The 23,581-nt window shown below is 35.7% G+C and overlaps 1 long non-coding RNA gene across 2 annotated transcripts in view; it reads left to right on the forward strand.

Moving 5' to 3' along the window:
• Positions 1-2,244: 2,244 nt before the first annotated feature.
• Positions 2,245-23,581, forward strand: part of LOC131921835 (uncharacterized) — a 37,456-nt gene continuing 16,119 nt past the window's right edge. Inside the window, exons 1-4 of one of the 2 annotated variants that reach the window (XR_009382113.1) lie at positions 2,245-2,356; positions 3,907-3,985; positions 16,616-16,705; positions 22,426-22,616. This is a non-coding gene — a long non-coding RNA (uncharacterized LOC131921835). Of the gene's footprint in view, positions 2,357-3,906; positions 3,986-16,615; positions 16,706-22,425; positions 22,617-23,581 lie in introns of those variants that run through there. The other variant, XR_009382112.1, reaches the window with a different exon arrangement.

Here is a 23,581-nt window from a genome sequence, read left to right on the forward strand (position 1 = left end):
GACCACCTGTTCCCAAATACTCGGCAGCCGCTTCCCAAATAATTATTCCTAAGGATATTACTTATAAATGCTCAGCTGATAGCTCAGGCTTGTTACTAACTTGCTCTTACACTTAAATTAACCCATAATTCTTATCTATGTTTAGCCAAGTGGCTGACTTCTCCTTCCTCTTCCCAGAATTCTCAAAGTCTGGATCTTGGGCTCAATCTCTTCCTGCCCAGATATCAGCCAATCAGCTTTTTATTAGTAAATGAGAGTAATACATATTCATAGTGTAGAAAAGGATTGTTCCACAGCAGTAGTCAGTTTGTTAAGTACTTAAGTGAGAGACAATGAGCCTGAAATACATCAGGAGTGATAGCTTGTAGAGTTACCCAGATAACCACGGCCATCCAGACATTATGCAGAGAGTCTAATTCCATCCCCTAGGAGATGTGGAAGGGGGCTTTGACCATTCCCTAGGAGATCTGGGAACCCCAGAGAAGAGAAGGAGAGAGAACATGGCCCATTGAATCCACTAAACTCGGTGTATATGGGCTCACAGAGACTGAGGAAGCAAGCACAGGACCTGCATGGGTCTGCATTAGGTCCTCTGCATATATGTTACAGCTGTTAGCTTGGTGTTTGTGTAAGACTCCTAACAGTGGAAGCTTGTGTGTCTCTGAATCTTTTGAGTGCTTTTGGGACTCTTTTCCTCCTGTTGGGTTGCCTTGTACAGTCTCTCTATGAAGGCTTTTGCTTTGTCTTACTGTATCTTTTTTGTCCTGTTTGGCTGTTGTCTCTTGAAGGACTGCTTTTTTTGGTAGGAAAATGAAGGGGGGATGGGTCTGGGGGAGAGGAAAAGTTGAGGGCAGGGTGGACTCGGTGGAGTGGAGGGAGGGGAAACTATGGTCTGCATGGGTTATATGAGGGAAGAACATATTTCCCAAAAAGAAGAAAGCAAAGCTAGAATTTATAGAATGCCTTGATTATGAGAGCTTGTGCCTAGATTTACTGTAATTGTTAGACTATGTTCTGTGGAAAAGCCTGGGAGGATTTTTTTTTTTGAAGGCAAAAAAAAGAAGAGGAGTGGATTTAGGGGAATGGAGAGGTGGGGGAAGAAACTGAGAGGAGCAGAAGGAGGGGAAACTGCCTTGGGGATGTAACGTATAAGAGAAGAATAAAAGAAACCGAATATGTTTGTTTTGTACTTTAATTAAGCAGCACTTTCCCAACAATGCTCCTGAGGATCATTTAAGGACCAAATATATGCTAACACAGGAGAAACAGAGCTCAGTGGGGGAAGGTCAAATCCCCAGTGGAAGGCCTTCCTACTAAAGGGAAGCAGAGCTGTTTATGCAGAGATGACAGTTGTCCCTTGCACCTTCACACAGGTGGTAAGGCACAACTTAGATATTCTGTGGTTGAGCAGACACTGGATTTTCTTTTTTCCTATCACACACATTGCTTCAGTTGTGTGAGACTTTTGTTTGTTAATTTTATTTCAATACTGCTTCCTAAAGGGAGAATGGTTTGAAGAAAATGTTTACGGCTGTTGATATGTATTATCAAATTCCCTTCTATTGGTGTTGAGAAGTTTTCTTAACACTTTAAAAGCAAATCCTCCTAGGTTCTGTTGCTTGTGTGTTAGGAGTTAATATAAGTATTAAAGAGTTTGGAGATAGCCTGGCTTAAATATGGAAGTTTATTGGTCTCTTCCAAGAGAAAATTGATAAAGGGTGTCATGTCTAATATGCCCTGTGATTGAAATTTAAAAGTTGTCCCATATTCTCCATTTTCCTGAAAGTAGGAAGAATGGAAGAAAACAGGGACTTAAAAACATGAAGTTATAATCATGACTCAGAGATAGAAAAGTTCACACTGTTTGAGATTGCCCAGATAATAGTTTAGTTACAGAAACAACCAAAATATGCTAAATAAAAACATAGCCTCCCACTGCTTTCTATGTACTGCACTAAAACGTCAGGGATTCAGCCAGCACTCTTTCAAATCCAAATGACCGTGCTTTTATTTTTATATAGATAACTCACCCTATGAAGAACATTTACTCACCACTCAACCTAAAACTCCTTGACTCGTTCTCAGTAATGGACTGTACCCTGCCTGGTCTTGTAAGCCAAATGAGCTTTTTCTTCCCCAGTGTTTTCTGGTCACATTGTTTTTTTCACAGCAACAGAAATAGTACTAGAATAGTGTCCTTAGCAACAAACACATAAACATGCAAACAAATCCTTTCCCTTTTATCTTGTACATAGTGATGTTTTAGGTATGGTGGACCTGTGAAGACACTGAAGGCACAAATTACTATTGATGCCTTGATAAGGAAGACAAGCCGTTGAGACTGTTGGAAACTACAGTAAGTTACAGAGCATAATTCTGCCCCAAGAAGCCCTGTTCCCCAGCTGCTCTCCTCTACTGCACCGTAGTCCTTCCTCCAGTAAACACCGTCCCTTCTTCTGACAAACATTCCTCCACCACTGACTTTTCTTCCTGTTAAACTTTCTTACTCTGCCAAACCTGCTGCTCTCCTTGAATTTTATGTTTTCTTTCTTGTCTATTCTTATATTAATTTAAATTTCTTGACAACTTTTTTTCTGGCAGATTTTTTTCTTATATCTTTACCTCTTGATCTTGTCTACATCTTGGATCCTGGGATTGGGTGCACATTTACTTAGTCACATTTTTCATACTCTACTGGGCTAGAGCTTCTTTTATTTTTTGATATTATAGTAGAATTGCATCACTTGCCCCTTCATTTTCCTCCTCCGAATCCCTCCCCCGTCCCTCCTTGCTCTCTTCCACTTCCATGACCTCTATTTTCATTAATTGTCACTATATGCATATATGTTTATGTGTACATATGTATATGTATAATGTTCCTTCTATGTATGATTCCAGGACTCACCATTTGGTATTAGCTAGCCAATTGATACCCTGCAGAAGACTATTCTCCCTGTTCTAGCTCACCATTCCTTAGTTGCCAGTAGTTCTTTATGTAGTGTACAGACATCATAATCTTTCCCCTGACTACTTTGGCCTGTCTACTGGTTTTGTCCTTGTTCATCTCCTGTTCAGACAGTTATTAGAATTTCATTTAAAAAATTCTCAGCATATCTACCCCCTTCTCTCCTACTTTTATAATTTTATAATATTTTCCATGTTAAAAATCTGAGCCAGAGTATGAGCTGTTTGTGTAAATTTGAATATATACATTCTATATATACTCATATGTGTTCAATTATATTTCTTTTTTCTCCACTAATTTAATAACAAATGAACAAATTTCTCTGAGGACCTGCATGTAGAACTAAGATATCTATGTGTTCTCACAGAGGATTATGAACTAAGATGTCAAACAAATACAGGAAGCATTCTGTTTTCACTATTTAGAGTTTTATATACCAACTGATTTATCATTTGTCTGTCACAAAGGCAGTATAGAATCATAGAGAAGTGAGAAATCACCTAATGTTCTTCTCTTACTTGGTAAGAGACATTAAACCTCTGGAGAAATGGATCTATGTGAAGGTCAGAGCAAACATCTTTCAATCTGATAATCTATTAATACTTACAGTGCTGGAAGAAACCATTAAATAAAGATATAAAAGTTTTTGAAAATGCCATTTGGTTTAGATGAAACTACACTGACATATACTTTCAAATGATACATGGACTCTTCTTCGAGAGGTATTTATGAAGGTGTTGTGAAATGTCATCACTTGCACACAAAGTTTTGTGCAATCTTTTGTCTCAAGTAGTCACCTTTTCCATTAAAATTAATTGAGGTATGGAGACTTCTTCCTTGGGGTGGTAAAATTTGATGGGTATAGTTTGCTTGCTTACTTTGTGTTGATAAAATAGAGCTATCTATTCCCTAGAATGTTCTTTGGCTTCTCTTTATTTTAGTTTCAGGCTGTTAAGCTGGCTGCAGTGCTTGAGCAGAGCATTTGAGAAGCAGCCTGTGTGTCTGCACTTCAAAGAAACGGTATGTGAGTGGTGCAGGCAATGAACTGGAGTTGTCTTGTAACCAGCTACTTTCCTTAGAATTTAAATATGGAATATGTTGAGTGCCATTAAGTCCATTTTAATAAGAGATTTACATTTTCTTCCACAGAGCAAAAGATAATGCTTTTGAATATTTCCTTTGAGTAGTATGATTCTTGTAACAAGAAGAGTGAAAAAGTATTTTCCCAGAATTCAACAAACAAAAAGAAGACACAAAATTCAGACCTGATAAGTAATTTGCCAAAGTTTAATATGTTACTGGTTTATAAGGAAGCGTTTGAAGCTTAATTTCTCTAGGCAATACCCCACACTATTTTTAATGTCTCTCTATGATTATAATATCATGAATTGTGTGACTTTACATTCTTAACTTTTCGGTGTTTAGAAAAATGCTGTGGCATAGTATTCATTAAATACACACTGAGTGAATTTCTTAAAAAGCAATCATTATGAGATTATAAGTTATTCAACAATTTTTAGTGGGCACTTTTGTAATAATCCTCTTATTGATTTTTAATGCTTACATCAATATTAAAAATTGGACCTTATTATTCTCATTGTACATTACCATAAAATGAATCCTAGAAATTTTAAGTATTTTAATTTATTCAACAGGCAATATTCTAACTTAATACCGTGCTAGGACAAATTTATAAAATTGGAAAAAGAAATGGATATGTTATCTAACTATTCAAATCCTACCATTAAATGAATCGTGGAGATTATTTCAAATCTAACATGAATAACTTTAAATTGCATTGTGTAAGCACTTTGTAGACAGCATGCTTGATTTCTAAATGTTAGTACTAGGGTCTAACATTTTATATACATATATGCATATATACATACACACACATATATACGCATGTATATGTACATATACACACACACATATATACATGTATGTATATGTACATATATATGTGTGTGTGTGTGTGTGTGTGTGTGTGTTTTCCATATGCACCAGTACTTCTAAGGGACTGTTTTGTGAAGTTTAAAACTTCCTATAAATTCCTTTTCTAGACTTTTATAACTCCCAATTCTTCTACCAAATATTCAATTTAATTCCAAAATAAATGGCTCTTTGTATAAATTTACAACCCTTGTTAGACTCTGATACATATATGTTGCTACAATAAGTTTCATAACTTAGCAACATCTAAGAGGAAAACAATTTTGCAGTATATGGGATTTGTAACCTGAATGTAATCAGATATTGTAATTTTCCAAAATAATATGATATAAAACACAGTCCAAAGTTTCCAAACTTGACTAGCTATGCTTTAGCTAAGGTTGTAGAACCTTGCATAAAAGAAAAGTGAATGTAATTCTCAGTGATAAGTAGCAAATTAAACAATGTGATTACAAATCCTGACACAAAGTACATATTTTTATGGTCACTGGGTTCAGTTTGGCTTCACAGGTCATGCATTTACTGAAGTACCTGTTTAAGGTTAGTATCATTTACATTTATAATTGCTATAATTAAACTGTAGAAGAAGGAACCACATGTTCTCGATATATTATCTTGTGTGGACTTCTGCAAAAAGATCAAAGTTCTGTCCTCAAGGAAGCATTGATAGGCACTCATTGAACATGATTCCCCTAATGGAAGCTGCAATATCAATTTCACATTGAATGCCCAAATCATCTTCAGTGTCTTAGGTACTTTTTTATTGCTGAAACAAAACATCATTACCAAGAAAGTGTATAAATGAAAACATTTAATTGGGGTTCTTAGTTCCAGAGGGTTAAAGTTCAATGTCATTATGGCAGGGAGGTTGGAAACAGGCAGGAACACAGGCATGACGCTGGAGCAGCAGCTGAGAGCTCACATCTTATCCACAAACAGGGGCAATGGGAGGGGGAGAGAGAGAGAGAGAGAGGGGGGGGGGGGGGGAGAGGGAGAGAGAGAGACAGAGAGAGAGACAGAGAGAGACAGAGAGAGACGAGAGAGACAGACAGACAGACAGACAGAGACAGAGAGAGACAGAGAGAGAGAGCGCTGACTGGAAATGGAGTGGGCTTTTGAAACCTGAAAGCACACCCCCTAGTGACCCCTTCTAATCAGACCATATCTCTTAAACTTTTTCAAACACTTACAGCAACTGGAGAGAAAGTATTCAAATCTACAAGCCTGTGGGGACCACTCTTATTCAAACTACTCCAGACAATATTTACTATTACATGTTTTTTGTGCTCTTCCTTCCCAACAATTAGTGATTAATGAGATACTTCACTAAATAAATATCGAAGACTGTAGGTCATATTTACCCATTCCACTTTATTGGACACAAATGGCACTTGTATAAATATGTTAAACATTCAACGACTTCATTATACTTAATTATTGAGACAATCCAAAACAGTTGAACATGGGATTTAATTTTAATTGGAAGTGACACAACAAGATTAGAAGCTCTAAAATTCATCACAGTTTGTTATTAACTAAGTCCCTCTCAACCTTCTGAGTCAAAGTCAGAAAAATAAAAGAACATGAAGACAAATTGTGTTTTTCCCCCTGTCCACCCAATTAAGAAATAATTAAAGGTATGAAAATATCAGGAATATACTAGGTAAGTTATGTCTTTTTTTAAAAGAATGTTTATTTTTATTTCCTGTGTATGAGTGATTTGCCAGAATGCTCATAAATGTCCCATGTGCATACTTGATACCTGCAGAAGCTGGAAGAGGGAATCAGATTTCTTGGAAATGAAATTACAGACAGTTGTGTGCCATCATGGTGGTTTCTGGAGTTGAACCCAGGTCCCTTGCAAGAACAACAAGTGCTCTAATGGCTGAAATAGTACCCAGACCCAATGATGCCTTTTTATTATTATTGTATGTCCTTTTATTTAAGACACATTTAAAAGAGTTCAAACAATGCTCTCCATATGATCTTGTATATAATTTTGTAACAGAAACATAAATGATAAAATACTTTATGCTACTTCCAAACATGAATAGCACAAACAGCAGTTATCTGCGAATGTTCATTTGGTACAAGTACAAAACTGCATTTAATTTCATTGTTAACTGAACAAGTAACCTTTGCCTACGAACAGATTCCACAGTGACTATGTGGGCCTTAGCCTTAGAGAAGAAAGGTACTCTTCTAAAAACATCATTAACATGCCTGTGGACAAGCATCATAATATGACTCATGGAACCAAGCCCAGGGAAGAGATATTTTGCTACTTTCCTTCTGTGTGAATGTCGTTTGTTTTTGTTAACAGCTGTAATACTCTGCTACTTTTACAGATGATAAATATTCATAACAAAATAAGTTCTTCTTCAAAGGAAGTCTTGCCATATTCTTTTTATGTAGATGCAAAATGTGGCACTGAAACACATCTAGAGAAGAGAAAGGTTATCATTCAGTAATGTCTATTCTTAACTGCTCCTGATTCCTCCTATATGGCAAAATACATCAGATGAACAACTTTTAAGCAAGGGAAGACTTATTTTTGCTGCAGGATTAGAGGTCTGTATTGGGCTTTCTTTCATTGTTTGTTAAAAAAAATAAAATTCGGGGATACATATTAAGGATATAAACCTGAGAGAGCCTCAAGCAACCACAACACACCACTGTTCACTTCCCTGCTCAACAGAGCCATGCAACTCCCGGGCCTGCCTCTTCCTCTTCTGAGGGCCTCCCTTTCTCTCCTCAGGAGTCGGCCAGGAACCTCCATGATCCATTCTTACCAGTTGAATGTGAACCCTGCCTCTGAACCAATGCCCCACTCCATTGTACATCAGATCACAACACAGACAAAATCTCGGGAAACAGGTCTAAGTCTGTGGTTGACTGTATCCATTGCATTTAAGCTAGGGGCAATACAGAAACTTCGTTGTCACGGTAACCCGTGTTAGCCCCCCTCACTACTGACTGAGGAACAATGGGACTATAGACTTGTGCTGCTTGTCTGGCTTTACATTATTTCTAAACTCAGACCTTCACACATGTTCAGCAAGAACTTAAGTCATTGACTTATCTCCTTACCATCAATGTTCATGCATTTTTACTAAATCAGTTGACATATTTAAAACATGCTTCTAACGTTTATAAGGAAAATCCTTGTTATTTTCACCAATGAAAAATAAAGAGATGAAAAATGAAAGAAGAAAATTTTTTAATAGTACACATTAAGGAAAATTAAACTTTTAAAAATATTATTATTTGAGAGTTTCATAGAATATATTTTGATGCGCATACTCATCTCTAAATCTTCCTCAATCCATCCTTTTTCCTTCCACTCAATTTTGTGCCACAACAAACAAACCAAAACAACAACAACAAAAAAAAAAAACAAACCTCCTTCAAGACCTATTTGTCAAATATTCTTCAATGTGGGATCTTCCATTGGAGAGAGGTTGGTTTACCAGTGGTCACTCTTGGAGAAGGAAACTGGTTCTCAACTTTCCTGCAGTTAATAATTTTCAATAGCTCCACATCTTGAAATAGGATTGTATGCCCACCTCTATTTTCCATGCTGGGATGTGATATTGGTTTTGTACATACTGTCTTACAAAGAAAAAAAAAAAACTTCTTTTGGAGAAGCATACATGTTAAAGAACCGTGCGAAGAAAGGTGGGGAGGCTGTGTCACCCCCTCTCAGTGTGATGAGAGTCACGTAAAGCCAGCCATGGCACTCTGCTGGAGAGCAGCATGCATTTCCTCACGGTGCTTTCCTTCTTGTCATCAAAAAGAGAACACGTTTGTCAGCCTGGATATTATGTTAGCAAGGAAATTTGAAGTTAAATTTAGGTAGCAGCTGTCCTCCTTCTCTGGATATTGGAGCCTGTGGTGAATTAGATTTAGGTGCACTACCTTGAGATGAGAAAAGGCCACTACCCTCATAGAAAATGCAATCGAGGCTAGCCTCTTTAGCTGGAGAAAGGAGCTGTTCTAAGCATCACTTGGCTCATTGTCCAGGCACGACAGATTCTTCTCCACAGTCACCTTTGAGAAGCTCTGCTTGTCAAAAACATTTAACAGTTATCTGTGAGCATGACATATTATGAAGCATGAAATATAATATTGAAACACATAAATTATAATCTATTAAAAATGAAATCCACTATAAAGTCACGTAATCCCCTCTGTCCCAGAGTTTTCCAAAAGTAATCAGTGTGAAAAGAACAAAAATAATTACAATGAAATGAATCTTCTTTTGCCTCCATTGGTATTTTAAACAATCTCAAAAAGTAGTCATTGTTGAAATAAACAGGAAGCAAATTTATTTTTTGCTTTACTCAGGAAAAAGAAATGTAGATGGTATCAGAGAAACATAAGTATATGTATAACTTTCTACATACCGAATTTATAGAGAGTAGAAATATTATAATGTGCAACATAAAAGAAGGAGAAACTGGGGTTAGTGATATTTAAAATCAAGGATAATTGAGAGGCTGAGCATGAATGTTACTGGATTCTCAACGGCTACTATAATTTAAAACAAAATGAAATCAGGGTGTACAAAGCAAGGGATTTGCAAGAAGAAACCATTTCCACTGATATTTCTGATTTTAATTTTACAGGGAGATTTTTTTCATCTTTTCTTACATTACTCTGTGAAATGTTTAACTGCATCCTGGGGTATAATCAGTGCTCATAGAGTCATGATGAAATATAATTGTTAAGACAACATTAAAGACCGATATAACAAAATGTACTCTCCCTTTATACTTCTCTGATACTTCTCCATTCCTTCACTACTTCTTATGATCCTTCCCCTTTATATGTAATTTTTTTTCAATATGACCTGCTATGAATGTGTCAGATGTATGCTATTTTACGTTTATTCATGAATAAATGGTAATGTAAGACTTCAATATTCAGAAAAGTACAAGAGAATTCACTTTGCTTAAGAATATACTCCTTTTGATGCAAGATAGATGATTTAACAAAGTAACTGTAGCAATTCAGGTTGCAAAATAGTATAGAAAAAGATCAAGAAAAACAAAGAATGAGAGCTTAGCTTGCTTCTTCTATTAAAATAATTTACCTGACTGTATAAGACTTTTACTTTTCTGTCCTACATATTCAAATATTTAAAAAGTCAATTTGATAGTGAATTTATAAAATTGATAATGCTAATTGTTTCATGGAATATATTGTTTTAAATATTTAGTTATATTCATTTATATATGTACTTCTTCTTCACATATTCTATGAACAAAATGCATGACTAGCCTAGTATCACCTGAGGCCAGAAGAATGTGCCAGATTCCATGGAACTGGAAATACAAATAGTTGTGAGCCACTATGCAGGTGCTGAGAAACAAATCCAGATCTTCTGCAAGACCAGCAATCGCTGTTAACGACCAAGCTATCTATACAGATCAAGAAATTCAATCTTAAATTTACCTTTATATAATTAAATATATAAACATATCTAAATGCTTACATGATAATGCTTCATGTCTTATGGTTAGCAATGAAGCTACCTTGAGTAATTCTATGAAGATAAAAATGTTCATTTATTTGTTTAAACATACATTGTTTCCCATAGAATAACAACACTGTAGATAAACATAGCTCACATCATTACCTTCAGATTACAACCTATTGAACTTGTATCTTATTCTCCTTAGTATTTTCCACAACTAAATGTAGCCTTATATGAACATTAAGTCAAGAAATATTATTCATTTTTTTACATCCCAACCCAAATCTTAACTAAATTTTCTGAACCATTTCTTCTTCAAGTACAAATGTTCAAAGAAATCCCAACCTTCCTCACCTCTAGCACAACTCCAACCATCTTCTTAAATCATTTGAACATGTAAATTTCTTATCGATTGATCTATTCTCTATATCAAACATATGCAGTTGATTACTTATTTTTAAGCATTTGTGAACTGCTGAGATCAATACACTACTTGTGTTTTATCTGAAAACCTTTTCACTGGTCACTGGTCATACAATACCATGCAACTCCTTACTATGATTTAATGTATGTGACAACGTATTATTTATATTGAACCTTGTTTAATTTTCCTTAGTCAGATAAACTGGATTAAGTGGGAATTGGCTCATGTGTTGCATATAAGATAGACCTTTTCCAAGAAATGTATAATTAAGCTGATAAGCATGAAGATGTTTCAGCTAAAGTGGTTAATGTATGATACTCATCAGTCTTCTCTCTAGAGTCCCATGAAAAGTTAAAATGTTTACATTCTTTCAGGAAGAAATCAGGAAGGTGACACACACAACAATCCTCTTACATGTTCGGCTTTTAGTGAAGAGGCAAATTTGAAATACTTTTTCAGAATAAAATGGTAATTGAAAGAAGTCATTTTTGGACATGGTAAAGGATGAGGATGTCATTTTGTACGTAGTCTCTGTGTTTATGAGTTCATCTTCTCTGTGGCTGTACTGGTATGAAGTACCCACAGTGGACTGATCTGCATGGTCAGACACATCGCTGCAACAACTGGAGCACAGAGATTCTGCTTGAAATGTTGACTGAGGCACTTAGTTCTGACCACTCCAGAACAACATCTCTAGGTCCACGAGCTGTAAGAAGTAAGTTCAGAGACACTGAGTGAGCCTATCAACGTTGCGTAGTACTAAGTACCCCGTGCTGTTTCCAAATGTACTTACATACCTAGAATAGGGTCTTATTAGTAGATTACACAGACAGTTTAATCACAGCATTGCTAGAGTGAGACAGTTAAAACAGCTCATGGTTGTAAATATCATTGGAACATAATCTCTGTATCTGTCATGATATAATAGTTTACATTTAACTTTGTACTCAAGGGAAGTATTTTTTTCTGGCTTTTTATTTGTTGTTGTTGTTGGGGAAGCTGTTATTACTGGATTTCTGCAGTACGTGTTGGTCTAGAACTGACTGCAGTCTGCTTGCATTGGTCTTCCACATTCTCAAATTCCATGTACGAGTCATAAGCCTTGGCCCTTTTTGACATATCTGGCTAGCAAGCAATACTACTAACAGTTTTGAGACTTACAAATATGTGTATTTTTTCAGATTATAATTATATCATTTCCTCCTTTTCTTTCCTTCCTCCAAACCTTCCCATATACTCCCTTTGCTATAGTTCAATTTCATGGTTATTTTATCATTTCTACATACATACATACATACATACACACACACACATACACACATATGTATGTAAATGTATGTTTACATATATATTCTAAATACAAGATACAACTTATGCAGTATGAGTATGTGTGTAGTGTTTCATGTATGTACATTTTTAAGGCTGACTATTTTGTATTAGACAATGATTTGGTGTGCTCTTCCCTGGGGAAGATTATTTTTCACATTCTCAGTATACCTGACTCCAAAGGGATCTTGTACATAATCCATGTAAAGTAATGACAGTAAAACTGGTAACCAAGGTGCCTAATAATTGTCTGATAAGTGGTTGAGTTCTTAGCATAGAAAGGACAACAAGGGATTATTCCGTCCTATCTGAGCAGAAAGAATGAGGCAAGTCTGGATATCACCATGGTACACAATCTACAATGTGTAAATTTTTTTGGGAGTTTTCCACTTATTATTATATTGGTCCGTATTAAGTAAGATAGCAGAAAATAAACAAGGAAAGACCAGAGATATTCCCTCATCTAAGAATATGTTAGTCTTCCTTAATACATAGACTCTATTTGTACCCTTTGAACTGTGGTTGAATTTAATGACAGCGTTGGAAAAGGACCAATTATTTTGTAGTACTTCAATAAATAGCTGTTGTATACTTTCCATAGCTAAACAAACAATAATCATCTGGAAAGTTTCTCTAAGTCATGAAATGAACCAAATAAGATTTTGTTCTTATTTTATGCTCATTCCACACTTTCTATTAATATCTTAAAAGGTAGTCCAATCTGTATGTTCTGTCAGAATTTGTTCCAGAAGGACTCCTTAATTTCAAAACCCTTTCTTATGTGTGAGCCTAATACTGGGAAGTCTGACAACACAATGGCACTAATTACTTTACCCCTTGGCATAACTTCCTTTCGGATTCTGTCATTGATGGACTAATTTTCTCCTTTGTTTTCCCACTTTCCCAAATCACAGATTGATTCCTATTAAGTGAATTAAGTCTTTAAACCCCAAGGAGAGCAAGTACTCCTGTTAAAGTGGAATCAAATATACATGAAGGCAAAAGTTAAAAGATTATATCTTCTTAAAAATCCTGACGGTATTTATGAACAGAATTTTAATTAGGGAGGAAGCAGTCCTGAAACTCTGGATAACGGATGGGAAAATGGTCATGTAGAGAGGGAAAGAAGAATAAGCAAGGAATTCCTTTAAACCTTGAATGTGTAAGATTGGGCTATATTTGTGTGAGAGTGAGGTAAGACTCCGCAACTAGCAGTGTTAAGGCAATCTTACCTTTGCCTGCATTTTTTACTGGATAAAATATATAGATTATAATGGCATGATTTTATTATTTCCGTTACTTTTTCTTCCACACAATGATTACACCTCACAAAATCATTTGCTTCTCAGGCACACATACACAGACATACAGATATATACACACACAGATACACACACAAAAACATACACACACACACACACACACACACACACACACACACACACACACACGTAAGAGAAAGAAAAATCCAGCAGAATGTCCCAAAAAGCTAGATGGATAGTTAACTTTCATTGACTTCAAAGTGGCATTTGTTCATGATATATTCTATAGTAGTTGTTAATTATTGCTTCATAAGATGAAATCTGAAATTAAACCTCATGTAAATGTAATTCCCTTTTTAATTGATTTTCTCATTAACTTATTCTTGTTTCATTTAATGCCTATTCAAGTTACAAATGGGAAGTGAAATGCAAAACAGTCTGATATTATGCTTTTAAAAAGCACATTCTAATTGTACATATTCACAATGATATTTGCATATATGCACATTTAATATATGAATCATGACTATCCACACATCTATGATTAATCTACTGTTTTCTATATTCAGATAATTTTATTTTCCTTCTGACCCCTATCACAGTCACTCATAGTTCTAATTTAGGTCTTTTTTTCTTCTTTTCATTGTTCCAAATATATATTATGGTTGTTATGTAATATCTGCCTTGTTTTGCATACTTTGATATTTTCCAATTTCTTCCAGCAAAGTGATCTATTTGACCATTGGTTTCACGTAGAGATAATATCATATGTAAAGGTCACATAGAATAATGACACAGGATAATACCAATGTTACCCACCAACTTTGAGAATTTGTACATGAAGTGTACATTTTTAATTTAATTTTATTTTTATCCATTCATCAATTAAAGCACTTTTAGGCTTTTTTAATTTCCTAGCTTTTGTTACTAGACTGGCAATGAGCAAAGTGAGCAAGTATCCCTACAGTAGGACATCAAGTTCTTTGTGCATATGCCATGGGGTGTGATAAGTGGATCATGTTAGATTAGTTCTTAGCTTTTTGAGAATTCTTTACTTTGAGTACCATAGTGACTGCAGTAGTTTGCACCTTTACCAATCTCCAATCCACACCACCCTTTATGAGTTATTTTCTTAATTTCAGCCATTTTGACTAGGGTAAGGTGAAATCTTAGTAGTGTGAATTTGTGTTTCCCCAATTACTAAGAGTGCTAACTATTTTCTGAGATATTTCTTAAGTCATTCTTTTATCTATCTGTTTTATTTATAACTCCTTGTTAAGAGCCTAGAGTGCTTTGAATGAAAATATTCCTCATTATTTAATTCATTTGAATGATTGATCCCTTGCTGGTGGAGCTGTTTGAGAAGGATTAGGAGGTATGTAACTAGGTGTCATCTTTGAGGTTCCAATAGCCCGTTCATTCTCCTCTCTGTCTCTGTCTTTCTGTCTCTTACTCTGTCTTTCTCTCTCTTTTCATTTTTTTAAATTAGCTTCATAAACCTTTAGATTGACTTTCCCATCCAACCTGTTTCCTGTTTGCGGATCAGGAAATAAGCTTTTTAGTAATTGCTCCAGTGCTACCTGCCTGCCTGCTGCAACACTCTCTGTCATGATGGCCATGGTTTCATCTTTTGAAACTGAAACCCCCAGTAAACGGTTTCTTCTATAAGTTGAGTTGCTCATGTTGTCCCTTCGTAGCAGTAGAAATGTAACTAAGAGAGAAGTTGGTATCAGCAAGTGAGCTACTGCTGTGTCGAGCCAGATCACACAGGGTCTCTGGAGGAATGTGGAAGACTTTTGGATTTTAGATTAAGAAAGTGGTTGAATACTATAAGCAGGGCTTAGTGGGCCATCTAACTAGGAGCTTGGAAATCAGTAGTGCTGAGAGCAATTTGTACTACTGAGGCCCAGTTCAAGAATTTTCTGATTGGAATAATATTGTCAACTAAGGCTAAAAATCATTCTTGTGATAATTTGGCAACGAATTTGGCTACTTTTTAACTTTGTCGTAAGAATCTACCAGATACTAAACTGAAGAGGTTTGGAGTAATTTCATTGGCACAGAATATTTCAAGATTGCTTAATATAAACTCGACTGCACCGTTGTTAGAAGTTTGCAATGAAAGAAAGAAAGAAAAAAAAGAAAGAAAGAAAGAAAGAAAGAAAGAAAGGAAGGAAGGAAGGAAGGAAGGAAGGAAGGAAGGAAGAAAGAAAGAAAGAAAGAAAGAAAGAAAGAAAGAAAGAAAGAAAGAAAGAAAAAGAGAGAGAGAAACAGGGCAAAAGAATTATAAAACAGTTTAAGGAGAAAAAGAATGCCAGAAAATTTAATGTTGGAGCCAAAGTTTGTGCTGAAAGATATAAGAAATTATTGGTTCTTAAAGAGCAATAACAAAGTAAAGCTTGTTCAAATGTAACTCAGGAGGGAGGCAGAAAACCATCGTTAGCACAAGCAAAAGTTAGAGTCAAGTTAGTCAGTCCATGCATGGAGGTTGGGGAGGCGGGGGATGTGGGCATTGTGTGAAACTGTGAAAGTGGAACATTGACTGCCCCAGAATGCTGGATTTTCCAGATCCATGTTATACCTGCATGGGAGAACTGAAGACAGGAAGGGTGACCAACCTAAGGAAGAGAAGTGTTTTGCAGACAAAAAAGCTTTAAGGGAAGAGCTGACTCAGCCCTTTTATATTGGACACAGAGCAACAGGATTTGGAGACTGTCCTGCTGGGTTTCAGTCTTGTGTTCATACAGTATTTCCTCATTATGGTTCCTATTCCTCTCTTTTGAAATGGTAATAGATATCCTGTGCCATTGTATGTTGAAAATATATAAGTTGTTTTCTCATTTTAATTTTTCTGGAAATTACAATTAAGAATTCCCCTTGAGTCTCAGAAGAGACTTTGGGCTTGTAAATTATGATGAGACTGTGAAAGACTATGGGGACTTTTGATTCCAACTAAATACATTTTGCATTACAACATGGCCATACGCATCCGGGGGTGAGAGAGTGGCATGCTGTGATTTGAATGAGAAAAAATCTTATGGGCTTACATATTAGAATGCTTGGTCCATAGTTTGTGGAACTGTTTGGTAATGATTAGGGGTATGTTCTTCCTGAAGAAGATATGTCACCAAAGGTGGGCTTTGAGTTTTCAAAAGCACATGGGTTCCCAGTGTTTCTCTCTCTCTCTCTTTCCTGTTTGTTGATAGGTAAGCTTTCAGCTACTCCTCCAGCACCACGCCTGCCTGCCTGCTGCCACTCTCCTGGCCCTGGTAGTCTTGTACTCACCCTCTCAAATGGTAAGCCATGAGTAAATTGTTTTTCCTATAATTTGTCTTGGTCATGGTGTCAAAGCTATCTTACAAGTGCAGTACCAAAACTAAGTTCACTTTCTGCCATAGCACAGTCCACATAGATTTATCTCTGCAGGAGATTGAACTAGCATTTCTGTGAGAAACTGAATAAAGTTGTGAAGACTATCCCAGATCCTTACATAGTGTCACAATATCTCATAAGCCATGAAGTACGATTGTAGCCAAATGTTACCCTGAAACTAAAATGCAATTCAGACTGCAGGGGGATAACTGCCTCTACTGGAATGTCTACCTCAGTAACAGAATAAACTTTGCAATGAGTTTTTGGCAATAGTGAAACTTTTCTCTTGTGCTTATAAAGCATACGATATTGATCAAACCTCTATGCTCATTTACTTATGAATGCTTTAAACTATTCGTTTGTAAGGACTGAATAAGTTTTTCTCACCTATGACAATCCTGAAAGGCTTGTGAAGGTCAAGAGTGCAAAAGATCATTTGTTAGCTTGAGACCTGATGCAAATGGAAAGAGGAAACACTATTAAATCTAAAATGGTTTAAGACAGAGGATTCCTCTAGAAAGATGTATAATTTTATTTTTAGAACAGCACTACCAAAGCAGGACACTAAGGGTTCCTCCTATGAAATATAAAAATAACTAATATTCGCCGGGCGGTGGTGGCGCACGCCTTTAATCCCAGCACTCGGGAGGCAGAGCCAGGTGGATCTTTGTGAGTTCGAGGCCAACCTGGTCTACCAAGTGAGATCCAGGAAAGGCGCAAAGCTACACAGAGAAACCCTGTCTCAAAAAAACAAAAAAACAAAAAAAAAACAAAAAAAACAAAAAAAACAAAAAAAAAACCAAAAAAAAAACTAATATTCTTACAAAATGGGTGATCAGAAAACAGAACAGCAGAGCTCAGCTCAGAACAGAACACATATTTTTTTTTACACTGAGACTTTAAACACTGTGCCATGCTTTCTTGCCTAAATAATACTCAACATCAGGATCTCAATTACTTGCAATGTGATAAATTCACGAACAGGAAATTATGGCTACCTTCTCCATAATTAAACCCTACTTCTTTCAGACCAGGCCTATTAATCAGACCAGGCCTCATTTGCACAGATAAAATATTTTGATGCCTTTACCACACATGATTTTGTTTATAGCTTAAGATTCAATATATTAATTTCTTTGTTCATTTTATTGCCATCTATAAATAAAGCCCTAAAGATCTAGATGCAACAATAGCTAGAAATATAGTTAATATTCTCCATATGGATGTCAACTCATTACTCTTCTTGTCAGCATTGGATTAAACACCAAAGGAATGCATTATTTATGGCCTAAGGGAAAATACTGTACGGCTGTAACTCCTAGAAATGTTTCTATTAACCAGCTAGCTGCTCTGTAGGATAATATTGTGTTTAGGCTCGACATCATTACGCCTCCTCTGACGTACACACATTGTTATCCTAAGATAATAAGGTTCTGTAAAATAAAAGCAAATTGTTTTATCAAGGACTTTACTAGGATTTTTAGCATCTTAGTGATTGATTTAACAAAGTGGGATTGCATTTGTTTAGAGAACATTCAATAGAAATCTTATTTTACTGTCTTATTTTACTGTTATTTGAAATTAACTTCTAGCAAGATTCACTTGATGTGTTACTATTAAAACATATAAATTAACAATAAATTTAACTCATATTAAGCTTCCCAGTTAATTCGAAATAGTATATGATCCAGGTATTAGTGAAATAACTTCTACTTAACAATCAAGACCACACAGTTTGTCAGAGATAAGTACAACTATCACAAAGCAGTAATGTCTAATGTCTGAGGATGTATGTTTCTTATGGTTTACACGTGTAGAAGTGTCACTAAGTGGTATTTTAGACAGCTGTCAAGCATCCCTGATTGGCAAATTATAGATACATTCCCATACATTCCTCTAGGTATCATTCATTCTCTTCCTCTACTTCTTCCCACTTCTCCCCCTGCCAAAAACTCCTTTTCCTCTTTTCTTGTCATCTCTTAGATCCTTATTCTCTATCCCCAGTTTTCTTTCCAGTTTATATTTTTACTAATTTATTTTCTGCTAGGCTATTTAACATAAACCAAAAATATCCAAATTAATACTATCCTGAATTTATTTCTCTTCATACCTCTATTCCTCTTTTAATCAAATTTTGTATCTCTGCCCATTTAGATTCCTGTTAATACTTTATTTTCCCAAAGCTCTGCTCAGATACCAATTTCCAGTTGCTAAATGCTTTCCTCAATGTCTAGATGAAAACAAATTTAAAGCTAAGAAACAAATGTTGTCACTTAAGGCCTAAGAAATATTGTAAACAAATTGAGCAAACACACAAAGTGTCTCTTTCTATTTCATTTAGTTAATAACTGAGAATTCAGCTTTTTATATAAACATAATAGAACCAGATGATCTGATTAAACTAAATCCATTTCAGTTTGATGGCTTGGCAGCTCCACTTTCCTCTCTCCTAATCAGCATCTCCTCTGCTGTTTGCTTTGTCTTGTTTATTTATTTATTTTTTTATTGTTTGAGGCATTCTCATATCACCACCCAGTCTGGCTTCAAACTCTCTGTTATGGATAAAAATGATCTTGAAAGCCAAAACAAGGCATCAGTCAAACATTTGAATATGTACAAATAGGATCATTTGAGGTGAGGTTGAGAGGGATGGATCTGGATAGTAGGAGAGGTGGAGAGGAACTGGAATGAGTAGAGGGAGGGAAAAACTGCAATATGGATGTGTTATGTGAGAAAAATATCTATTTTCAATAATATCAAAATAATAATTAAATTAAACTTTAAAAAAGAAAGAGGCAATTGGCTTTTTACCAGATATTACATTCCCCACTAAATTTGGCTCACCTTTCATTGTAAACTGTCCTTTACGTGTGTGAAACTTGAGTCTAATTTGTCAGTCACTCTCTGGAACATCATGTCTCTGGTATTTTGTTTTAAAGGTTATCGACAAAGATGATATCTAGACTCTCTGCAGTTATATCTGTAAGGAGTTATACAATTTCCCTTTATATCTTCCGGTCTGTCGATCATTTTTTTGTTCCGTTTGGGGAAAGGTTTTGAAGGCTGCACCTAGATTCCTTTTGCTTTTCTCTGAATGATCAGTTGCTCTGTCTTCACTGTTGAAAGGATTCTTTTTTCTGGCTTAGATTTCCTTTCCACCTTTGTCACAGATCTTTTGACTCCATTTGTAAATGTGGTGTCTGGTTTCCTTGTTTGGCTGTTTTCCAGTCTGCCCACATATTTTTTGTGCAGTAGATTTATAATAAATGTGGAAATCAGTTGCTATTTCTCTGGTTTTTGTTCCCAATACTGTGATGGCTATTCTGAGCACCCAGCTTCTCCATGTAAATTTAGACAGTTTGGTGATATCTTTCTTCATTCAGCACCACTTGAGTGGGAATGCATTTGTGTTGCACTGGGTTCTCGATGGTAAGTTGGGAAAAATGTCATCTTGACAACAAAGATATGGGATATACAAGGTCCTACTTACACATATCATTTACAGGTATGTTCTTTTATTCTGTGGTCATCCTTGGCTTTACGAAAGGCAATACTGGACAAAAAATACACAAATACAAAAAAAGGACAACAAATCCTCATTTTACTTTGTTAATTGTTTTAATGGTATTGGTAAGAATGCAGTTTCTAAGTCTTAATCACAAAGAGTTGATATTTTGTTTCTAATAGTCATATAGCTTAACTCTTTAATTTAGGTTAGTAGTCCATATTTAATAGCTACGTATCACTTAAAGATCCAATGCATAGTCATGGGATTGCATTGCATATCCAGTTCTTCATGAATTTTTAGGAAAAAAAGTACTCATTTGATGTTTGATTCTTTTGGTATCTTTGACAAAAATTAATTATTCTTTATGTGGGTTTATTTCTGGACATTTTCAATAACCTTATGTCTATGCTTATGACAATATCACACGTTTGTCAATTTGGCTTCCTCACACGTTTGAAAATTGGGAAGAATATGAATGCTACAATATTTCAAGATTGTTTTGCACATTCTGTCATTCTCATTTCTACAAAAAGATATGTATGATGTGGATGGCAACTTGCCAAATCAATTTGCTTGCTTGGAGTAAATTGGGATTTTCACCACATTAAGCTCATCAGTCCATGAACACAGGAGAGTTTTTCATCAACTTAAATCTTCTTAATTTCTTTGAGTGCTGTCTCAAAGTTTCTGGTGTGTATATCTTAGACTTTTTGTTAAATTTATACCAAGTGTTATATGGGTTTAGTGCTATTACACATTGAATTTTCTTAAATATATTTTGTTAAATTCAAGTGTATTTATTGCCTTTTGTTCCTTTATGGGAATATAATTTTACTATACATTACAGGATATGACTTCCTAATATTTTGTTGAAGCTTTTTTTGTTCGTGTTTATGGGTGTTCTTCTTTAGTTTATAGACACAATGGCTTTCATTGGTTTGATTGTTAAAGTAATTTGCATCCAAAGAATGAACCCCACTAAGCAAGCCATAATCTGAAATTTCTTTGTTCTTTATTTTTTTTATTTTCATGAATTAGGACAGTCATATACTTTTACTGCTGGGAATACAAATAGATGTGAGAGCCACTTTGGAGCACAGCCTGAGAATTTCTCAGTTAAAATCAGTTGCCATATACTGTACAGGAACATCCTTGTCATAGGGTTTCTACAGCTATGATAAACATGACCAAAAGCAACTTGGACAGGAAGGATTTATTTCAATTTACAACGCTAAGGTCATACTCTGTCAGTGAGGAAAATCAGGTCACAAATCAAGGCAGGAGGTGTGTTGCTGACAGTCTTGCTTTATGTGGCTTTCTCAGCTTGCTTTCCTATAGCCCCAGGATTACCAGCCCATGGGTGACTCCATAGACAATGAGCTAGGCCCTCTCTCTTCAATCACTAGGAAGAAAATGAACTCCAGGTTTGCCTGCAGGCCAGTCTGTTGGGGGCATATTCTTAGTTGAGGTTCCCACTTTTCAAATGACAAGCTTCTGACAGGTTTACAGAAATTTCCTTTATATGACGCTGAACACGGTTTGCTAACTTAAATCTTTGCGTATCCAGGACTATTTTTCTAAATATTATTTTTCTTAATGCTGTCCTTCAGTGTTCTCATTACAATTTTCTTGTAGAACAAGAATCCCACCTCCCCTAAAAACTGTTGAAAATTGCCTTCCTTCAGTACAGTGTTTCTCAGCATTCATAATGTTGTGACCCTTTAATATAGTTCCTCATGTTCTGGTGAACCCCCAACCATAAAATTATTTTTGTTGCTGTTTTATAATTGTAATTTTGCTACAGAGCAGTATCTAAGACCATCAGAAATATGTGTTTTCCAACGGTCAAAATGCACAGCTTGAAAACTACTTCTTTTGTGTGTCTTAAAATATTCATGAGGCATTGGTGCTGATTTTGCTTAATTTTTGACAGAATTCACTAGTCAATGCTAGATACTTGGCCTTTCTTTATAGGAAGTTAAGTTTATTCCCCCCTGTAATATGAAGTCTCATTTATATGTGCAAAACTTGTTGTAAAAAGTAAAGTACATTAAAGTGCTAATACTTTATTAGGTACAAAATAAAAATTTTGTCCACTACTCCCCATTAATTTCTGAATATTACTTGGAATGACAGGTCTACTGTGTGTAGCCACGGCCACTGTGAGTCCTTATGTGCAATGAAGGGCTGTTATGTCTGAAAACAACTTTCATAGCAGTCCTTTGCAACTGATAACTCTTCCAATATGTACCCTCTGTCGTGATGATCCCTGAGCCAAGCTCAAGAGGGAGAAGCTGTGGCAGTATATAAAGGGATGGAGAGGATGGAATAAGGTATGGTTTGCTCAAAACAAGTTGAAATTCTCAAACAATAAATAAAAGTGCATTTTAAAACATTTCATAACTTACAAAAAATGAAAACTACTATTGCAATTGCTTTCATTTGAAAACTACACTGACTAGTTCATAAAAATTATGGCTATCAATCTCTTTTAATCTATATTGGATGACACAGGTTTAATGCATCTCTCTATACTCATCAGAGAAAACTATTCTTCCAGTAGGTGGAAATTAACACTCACAAATGGACAAAGTACAAAGTATGAGAGACTTTGGAGCACTCATCCCCAAGTGGGATGTCTGCCATACCTTTCCCATTAAGGCTCAGGGAACTACGTAGAAAAGGAGGCAGAAAGATTAAAAGAGACTGAGGTAGTGAGTGACTCCAAGGAAATAGCATCTTCATACACAACTGGATGGATACACACATGAAGATCTATAGACCATGACAGTGTGCCCAAGGCCAACGGAACTCCGAGTCAGACAAACTCCAAGCTCTGAGAAGAAGTGGCACAAATTCCAACCTCTGATTAAGAGGCTATTTGCAATTAATATGTGTGGAGCAAGTGAAAATCAGTTTTCTTCAAAGGAGTGACACTAGATGTATCACTCATACTCTTAGGCAGTCCTCATGCTCTGCAGTAGTTGATCAATACAAAATGGCCTCCAAAACTGTGTGTGGAAGAGTGTGTGTGTGTGTGTGTGTGTGTGTGTGTGTGTGTCTGTGTGTTTGTGCTTTTTGTTTTGTTTTTAGTACATAAAGGACAGGAAATTGGGTTGATAGGCAGTGGAGATATGACAGAACTTGGGGAAGGGAAAATAATATGATCAAAATATGTTGTCCTCAAACTTAAGTTAAAAAATTAAAGGCCTATACAGATTTTACATATAGAAATATGTGTATGTGTATGTTGGAGAGGTTGGAGCCTTGGTTAAGGGCACATGTGCTCCAA

This window comes from Peromyscus eremicus, chromosome 11, assembly GCF_949786415.1.
Source record: "Peromyscus eremicus chromosome 11, PerEre_H2_v1, whole genome shotgun sequence".
NCBI classification, from domain to species: domain Eukaryota; kingdom Metazoa; phylum Chordata; class Mammalia; order Rodentia; family Cricetidae; genus Peromyscus; species Peromyscus eremicus.